Source organism: Benincasa hispida, chromosome 10, assembly GCF_009727055.1.
Source record: "Benincasa hispida cultivar B227 chromosome 10, ASM972705v1, whole genome shotgun sequence".
In the NCBI taxonomy this organism is placed as follows: Eukaryota; Viridiplantae; Streptophyta; class Magnoliopsida; order Cucurbitales; family Cucurbitaceae; genus Benincasa; species Benincasa hispida.
Window position 1 is genome coordinate 148,262 of NC_052358.1, and position 8,216 is coordinate 156,477.

Consider the following 8,216-nt stretch of genomic DNA (forward strand, 5'->3'; position numbering starts at 1 on the left):
GTGACATAAAAGAAGTTGAGAAAAATGCAGGGGAACAAGAGGAGACAGTAAATGAACAGCCTGATTTAAGTCAGTATGTCTTAGATAAGGATAGACAAAGGAGAACCATTACCCCTCCAGCTAGATATACTGAAATGAACTCTATGAATTTGGTTTTAAATGTTGTTGTACCTTCTACTAACCAAGAAGCACCAGCCATTGAGGAAGCAACAAGTTGTGCTGATGAAAGGGATTGGATAAAAACTATGAATGAGGAGATGCATTCACTAAGATGAATGACACCTGGTCTTTAGTTCCTCTACCAAAGGGTTATAAACCAGTTGCCTCTAAATGGGTTTTCAAGCTGAAGGAAGGTGCATCCCGTGATAAAAAAAACCTAGTTATAAAGCAAAGTTGGTTGTAAAGGGATTTACTCAAAGGGAAGAAATACACTATTCATGGATTCTCTCTCTAATTGTCAACAAACTTCCATAAGATTTCTTCTATCCTTAGTTGCTCGAAATAATTTAGAATTATATCAACTAGATATGAAAACTGCCTTCCTTCATGGAAATCTAAAGGAGACAATCTATATGACGCAACCTAAAGATTTGAAGTTAAAGGAAAAGAAAATCTCTATTGTTTACTCAACAAGTCAATCTATGGGTTAAAACAATCATCTAGGTACTGGTGTAGAAGGTTCAATGACTATATTTCTAGCATTGGATTCCAAAGAAGATTATTTGACATATGTGTTTATGTAAATACAGGTTTTTACAAGAACAAGTTTACCTACTCTATATACGGATGATATGTTACACGTAGGAAGGTACAAGGAAGATCTAACCCGTGTTAAAAACCTCTTAAAAAGGGAGTTTGATATGAATGACGAGGGAGAAGCAAGCAATGTCCTAGGAATTGCAATCGGAAGGAACAAGGAGGCGTCTATTCTAAGCATCAATCAGTCTAATTACTGTTAGAAGATCCTATAAACATTCAACATGAGTGATGTTAATATTGGGATTGGTGTCCTAATTCTCCCAAAGTCTCGTTGTTTGTAATCTATCACATTGTTATGAAAAAAATAAGAGTTATTTTATTTGGCATTTACTCATATCCAATAAACAAACTCCATAGTTATCGTATGTAAACTTAAGCATGTATATGAGATATACAAGTGGATCATGCCTTAAGTGGTAACCTAAATAGGTTGTAATATAAGGATTAAAGTGGGATATCTGATCCTGGTGACACTACGGATACGACCTGCTTTATAGAGGTTTCAAGTGTTGTGAACTACTACAGATTGTAGATCCTAACCATTCATGCGGAGACGTGCGAGCGTGGGTGTCCAATACAAAGAGTTTTCATAAGACCGGACTCGAGATTATTCATCTCTGTATATAACTTCGTTGATACTGGAGACTTACATCTCACCTAAACGACCATAGGTGACATGTGTTGGATTTTATGTCCTAAAACTCGTAGTTTGTAAATTAATAAACATATTCTGTTTTGTTTTTCAATAAGATATTTATTGAAATTGTAATCTTGAATCCAATAAACTAAGATCCAGAGGCTATTTAATGTAATTTGAACTTTATGTAGTGACATAAATGTGGATCGAGTTTAAATATACAGCAAAAATGGTCTATAGTATATGAGTAAGGTTAAGCGCCTTGTTCTGGGGACACTATGGATGCGGCCCACTTTGTAGTTAGTACAAACGATGTGATTCTGAATCATTCATATAGAGATATGTGAGTGGGGGCATCCTATGCAATGAGTTTTCATAAGACTGAACTATGAATTGTTATTTTTTACGTTCTAAATATCGTTTTATGTATAAAACTAACTATTTCGTTAATTGATGGCCTAGGTAACTTAATCTTAATCCTGAGCTAACTATGAACTCCTGAGCTAACTACGAACTCCTGTTCACTCGGAATTATCCTTAGATCTGCATAGGTAAGGGCAGCTCATTATCGCTGGACCAATAAGCCTCCCATTTCAGGGGTAAGATCAGGTGGATAGCTGAGAACATAGGGTGCAAGACGGAATTCACTCCTACCCATTATAGAGATAGTAGATAGGTTGTTCCCTTTAGTACTGAATCCAGGTCTTAAACCAAGGTCCCAACCCTATCCTTGGCCCGAGAGGGGTTCGGTTTATAGGTTGGACCTTAAACCAATTGTTCATTAGAGGATCAATGGAACTTAAGGAACAATATGTAGTCTTAGAGGTAAAACGGTTTTTTTGACCCAGACGAGATTACGAACAACCTGTGAAGGATTAGATTACTAATCATGGTTATATCAAATGGACACAAATATATCTATAGTGAGGAGAGTGTAACTACGGGACTATAGTGGAATGACCCATTAGTTAACGAATGTTGATTAGCTCCATCTAAAAAGTTTAGCCAGCTAATCTCGGATCGTTGGAGCCCATGATCTATAGATTTATTAGGTTCCCCTACTAGCTCATATGGAATAAACTTAGAACAGTATAATAGAATAATTCAAATTGTTCGAATTAACTGATGAGAGAGAAACTGACAAGTATATGTGATATAGTGGTCGTTTTTTTCAGTTTAGAGATATAGCTTTAATATTTAAATGTGATTTAAATATCAAGAATATGAATACGTTCATATTCGGAAGCTCGGAAATAATGGAAATGGTCAAAGATGTAAAAAGTCAAAGAGTTGACTTTTGACTTTGAAAAGTCAAATTTGACCAACCTTATATTTAAATGTGATTTGAATTTCGAGAAAATGAATGCGGATTCATGCTCAGGAGGTCAAAATTAGTCAACATAGAAAAAATCATAAAAGTCAAAATGTTGACTTTTTGGGTCAAAGTTTGACTTTGACAAAATGAATATTTTGCCTTTGACTAAAGCTAGTGGGAAAATCCAAACTTTTGTTAGATAATTCCACTAACAAGTAAGTGGACTAGGTGTTGGCTTATAGTGGAGACATTAAGCCCACTTAGATAGTGGATTCTAGGTGTTGGGTTTTTATGAATTTGTTTAATGCAATTGTTGCATGACTTTTTTCTATAAATTTGGGCTTTCAAATTGGATGAAAAACTTTTGCCATTTTTGCCAAAATTGTTTTCTAAATTTGGGCTGGAAAAATCACTATTTTTTAGTGAAGTTCAAAACCCGAACCCAACCCAAAATTCCATCTTCTTTTTCTATCTCTTTCTCTCTCTCGGGTTCTTCATCCATCGGGTCCCACAACCCAGTTCTGAGTCCAGAGGATAGTAGGTCAGTTCTAGTGGTGATCCGGAAGAGTTCGGGTCGAGATTCAACAAGGAGAAGCATTTTTCGGGAGCTACAAAAGTTGTATTTTATCCCTATTAATTTACTGTTTTTTCCTTCATTTACATGCTAATTTCCTTTTAATTAAAAGCAATTAGAGTGTAATTAGATCCTTATTCCACTGTCTATGTCTCGTCCATCAACATGACCTCAATCTTGAGTGTTTTGGGAACTCTTGCCTTTGAGGGTGGTCCTTTGATTAGTTTGGGTGAGACTGGCAATATTGCAAACTTAACATACCTACCTTTTTTGGGGATTTATCTGATTTGGGAGCTGGGAACTCAGTTATACAAGATAGATATCAGTCCTTCCCCAAAGTAGGGGTAAATAGATAGATTGCTCCTTTAAGGGCTGATTCGGGGCTTGAATATAGTGGCCATAGCTTCTCTTTGGAAGAGAGGATTCAGTCATAGTAGGATTATGACTTATGTTCATCAGAGGGATCAGTGGTACTTAAGGAGTTAGATGTAACTACAAGGACATAACAATTATTGACCCAGCTGTACTTACGAGCGATCTGTGAAGGGTTATTACACTGTTGATTGGTTGATATGGACAAATAATATATCTATAGTAAGAAGAGTTCAGCTTTCGGTCTTTAGTAGAGTGCCTAATAGTTAACGGATGGTGGATTCCGTGACTAAAGAGTTTAGTCAATTATTCTTGTAATGTTGGAGGTTCGAGCTCCAGGTCCATAAGTCCCCTTGGTTGCTCAATGGATTCAAGTTGAGAATTAGTTATTGGTGGTGATTTGAAATGTTCAAATTGACAAGAGAAAAATTCGACTATATATGATTGTTGTAAATGAGATTTACATTAAGTGCCATGAAATTTACATTAGACCTCTGCCATCTCCCACTTGCTCAATCGTTTACATGATTGTTCCTCCGGTCTCTTCCTCTAACCAAGTCCACAAAGGGCCCACGGATTCTCACACCAGAATACCAAGGTAGCCATTGTGGTGGTGTCGTACTCAACTCAACATTGTTCGAGGTTTTTGGAGGTCGTTCAATGTGTTCGTGATCTTGGAGATCACTGAGTTCGTGGTTGTTGTGATCCTACTGTGTTGTGGTCGTAGCAGTTGAGCGTTCATGATTGCAGTTTTGGAGATTGTCGAGCATTCATGATTGAGGGTGTTTGACGATGAGTCTTCAAAGGTATGTATAATTCTATCCCTTGATTGTATGAAAAGCACGTTGTAATTTCATATTGTGCATAGCCTATATGTTTTCGTTTCGTGATTGTAATTGTTTATGTTCAATTATGAATGTAATTTAGAACAATCATTCTGCTGCTTATGAAAATCCTCATGTCTGATTTCCTTCAATTGGTATCAGAGCCAGGTTATTCTGATATTCCAAATTTCACTTTTATTTTGAACTTCTTTTACAGTCGTGGTGGGTTTTCTTCAATTAGCGGCTGTCAACTTAATTTGAATTCAACCATCATCATCTTTCTGTCCCATCATGATTAATTATGCCTTTCACCCAGATGCGCCCACCAAGTTGTGCTGCCTCTATGCGGCAATCCTTCTTGAGCAAATTTTTGCGAACACAATCACCGCAAAGCCTTGTGGTGATGCTGCACTCGACCAATGATTTCTTATGATCGCTCTTTTCACCCTGCATCAATGCATATTCTGCATGAAAATACAAAAATCAACTGTTTCTATGCGATGAACGCATGCGACCGCAATGTTATGAATTTAATGCTTTTTTGGACGCAATCTAACATATTTTATCAACACAAGCCAACAATGTTTAAGAACTTAGCACTGTAATAACATGCATTTCTACCCGTTATCACACCCCCAAATTTAAACAATGCTTGTCCTCAAGCATAAGCTAAAGATTTCCTTTAGCAAGTCGACCGCGATTCTCTTTTCCTAGATTTCTCAAGGATACTTTGTTCGAATCCTATACACCAAAATTTCCTTAAGTCTTATTCAAGTCTCCTCTTAAAATATTTCTAAGACCTAGGGATCGCAAACTTAACCTTCAAAAGGACTTTACAAAATTCTGAGACATCGCATGATTTATTTCAAAAAGAAAACTTTTCCACCAGGGTGTCAAATGATTTTTATCTTTGCATACTTCTTTTTTTTTCTTCTAAACTTGCACTGATCCAAGTGCCTTGCCTTCGTTTTGGCTTGCCCCCACGTGTGTCATGTGGACATCCAACTACGAGCAACGGGCTCTTTCTCAGACTACACTCATACCTACTTAGCAGCGGGTCATTATATTTATGTGTTGATCCTAGCGATTTACTTTCGTTTTGGCTTTCCCTCACATGTGTCATGCGGATATCCAACTATGGGTAAGTGCCCTTCACAACTTAACTCTTATCAACATGGGTTTCCCATTACGTTGAACTGGAGTTGTTATTTTCAAAAGTTTAAATATATATTATATACATACTTTCAAAATAGCAAGGTCGAAAATAAATACCTCACCCCTAAATTTAAAATGCGGCAATGTCCTCATTGCCAATAGTTTGAAAGACGTCATGCGATGTTCTTGGAAGGATTCGTAAAGAGAGTTTGAAAGAAAGCTAGCAAACCCCTAACTTCTAGAAATATTTCATGAGGTGACTGTCTTAAAATTAAGTTGACTCTAGTACATAAGAAAGGAATAGAAACATGTTTTTCATCATTGAAATCATAATTGGCAAAGAGACAGTATGCGGTAACTTACTAAATTTATCCATGTCAAATGATTGCGGTAATCAAAGAGGATGCGGTGATAAAACTTTTAAAACTAAAATGCAATGTGATAGTGAAAAATTTGAAATAAAGTGAATGAAGTATATAACTCCCAAATTTGTGTTGTCGCCCACATTGTGTATTGATGCATCCTTCTTTGCAACGATCTATCTTCTTTGGATTGCAGTGACGGAATAAGATAAGTTGCTTCTTCGTGTAACACCTCTGCAATCCAGTGCCTCGATCGTTGCAAGAAAAACAGAGAGAGGGTCAAATAATTTTAGACAAAACAAAATTCTTTTACCGCAATCTCAATTTTTTTTAGAATGAGCAGTGCAAATAGATAAACAATAACAAAAAAATAATTGCGATAATAGATAATAATGAGTATGATGAAAGTTCATGAAGTGTTGATGTAGGAAAAAGGATACTCAGAAGAGATGTATCCCTGATGAAGTTGAGTCATATATTAACTCAGGGACCGCTTATTCTAAGCTGGGCTTTACATGACCACGGTGGCTTTTCCCTCTTTTCTTTATCCTCTGGGGTTTTTACTGCCTTAATCCGGAGCTTTTTCCCATGAATTTTCATTACAATCTCCCCCTTGCGCACATCAATTTGAGCGCGATCGGTCGAAAGGAATGGTCACCCTAATATGATGGGCGCATCTTCGCCCGCTTTATAATCCAAAATGAGGAAGCATGCCGGTAAGATGAATTTATCAATTAAGATTGCAACATTTTTCAACTCTCCTTCAACGTGTATTCGAGATTTGTCCGCGAGCAGGAGAGTTTCTTTTTGGGCGTGAGTGTGCCAGCATTCAATTGTTTGAAGATTGAAAGCGGTATTATGTTTATACTTGCCCCAAGATCACATAGTGTTTGGCCGCTGTAGACCCCTCTAATGGAGCATGGTATCGTGAAGATTCTTGGATAGCACATTTTTTGTGGGATCATATAATTTTGCGTTATTGCCACTGTTGTGATCTTGTCTTCATCATTTTGTTTCTCTTTCAATCTTTGCGGAGTAACTGGTGGTTGGACTTCTTCTGTCTCAAGACCTAGAGGCTTGAGGGTGGACACAACTGCAGGGTTCATTTTCTCGAGCTTTTCCAAACTATAGGTCAGCGGGTCCACGGTTGTCACCGCATTCAAATTGGTCACTATGGGTTCCTCCCTTTCTTCCTCAGTCATTTTGTAACTTAGCACAGAGACTGCTAAGCATTGTTCCTTCCCGGTACCCCCAGCATTGCGAGGAAGCTCAGTTGAGCTCGATAGCGCTCCTTGTGGCCTATTTTTCAGCTCACCTGCAATTTATCCCAGTTGAATTTTGAGATTCGAATAGACGTTGCTTGATTTTGAAGCACTGATTCGTTTTTCTCAATGTACTGCTTCAGCAAGCTTTCTAAGGATGAAGATTGCTGTGTTTGCGAGCCACTAGCTTGACTATGCGTTGGACCATTTTTTTGCGGGAAAAATTTAGGTGGCCCTCCTTTTTGCACCACTGGTTGGAAGTTTTGTTGTTGATTTTTCCACGCAAAATTTGGGTGTTTCTCCACCCGGGGTTATATGTATTGGAATAGGGATTGTTCTTTATGAAGCACACTGACTGCGGGTTTGTTGGGCATTCTTCCATCGAATGAGCATCTCCATAGATGACACAACTTGAGAGTCTGCAAAGAAATCAGAAAAATTACCGTTAGCACATTATTTTACCGAAGTCCCCGGTAATGGCGCCAAAAACTTGATGCGTTATTTTAAGATGTGGAATTTTGGATGAAATACGATGATGAAAATGCGTTGAGCACTTAAGTTTTCTCAGTGGAATCCAAGTGTAAACCCCACTGAGTTTCCTGGTAAGTCTAGGATTGAACTCAGAGACTTGGGAAAACAGGTTGTAGTGGAAATTTTCAGATAAACATTGCGGTAACCGGTAACTCAAATAGTTGTTGGTTTTTTTGTTATGGTCATGAAATAAATAAATTTGGTGGAGTTCGAAAAGAGTTGATAAAACGGAAAATGCGATGAGTATGCGGTGAGCAGGTTGAGAAAGGTTTCAGCTAACACTTCCTAGGATGCGTTCATGCTATGCGATCATACAACGTGTATACAACAGTAAACCACCTCTCGGTGCGAATGCCATGGCTTTTAAGGCTAGAACGCATGCGATATATGTGATAAGTCTATAGAACCTACACATAAGCCTCTAT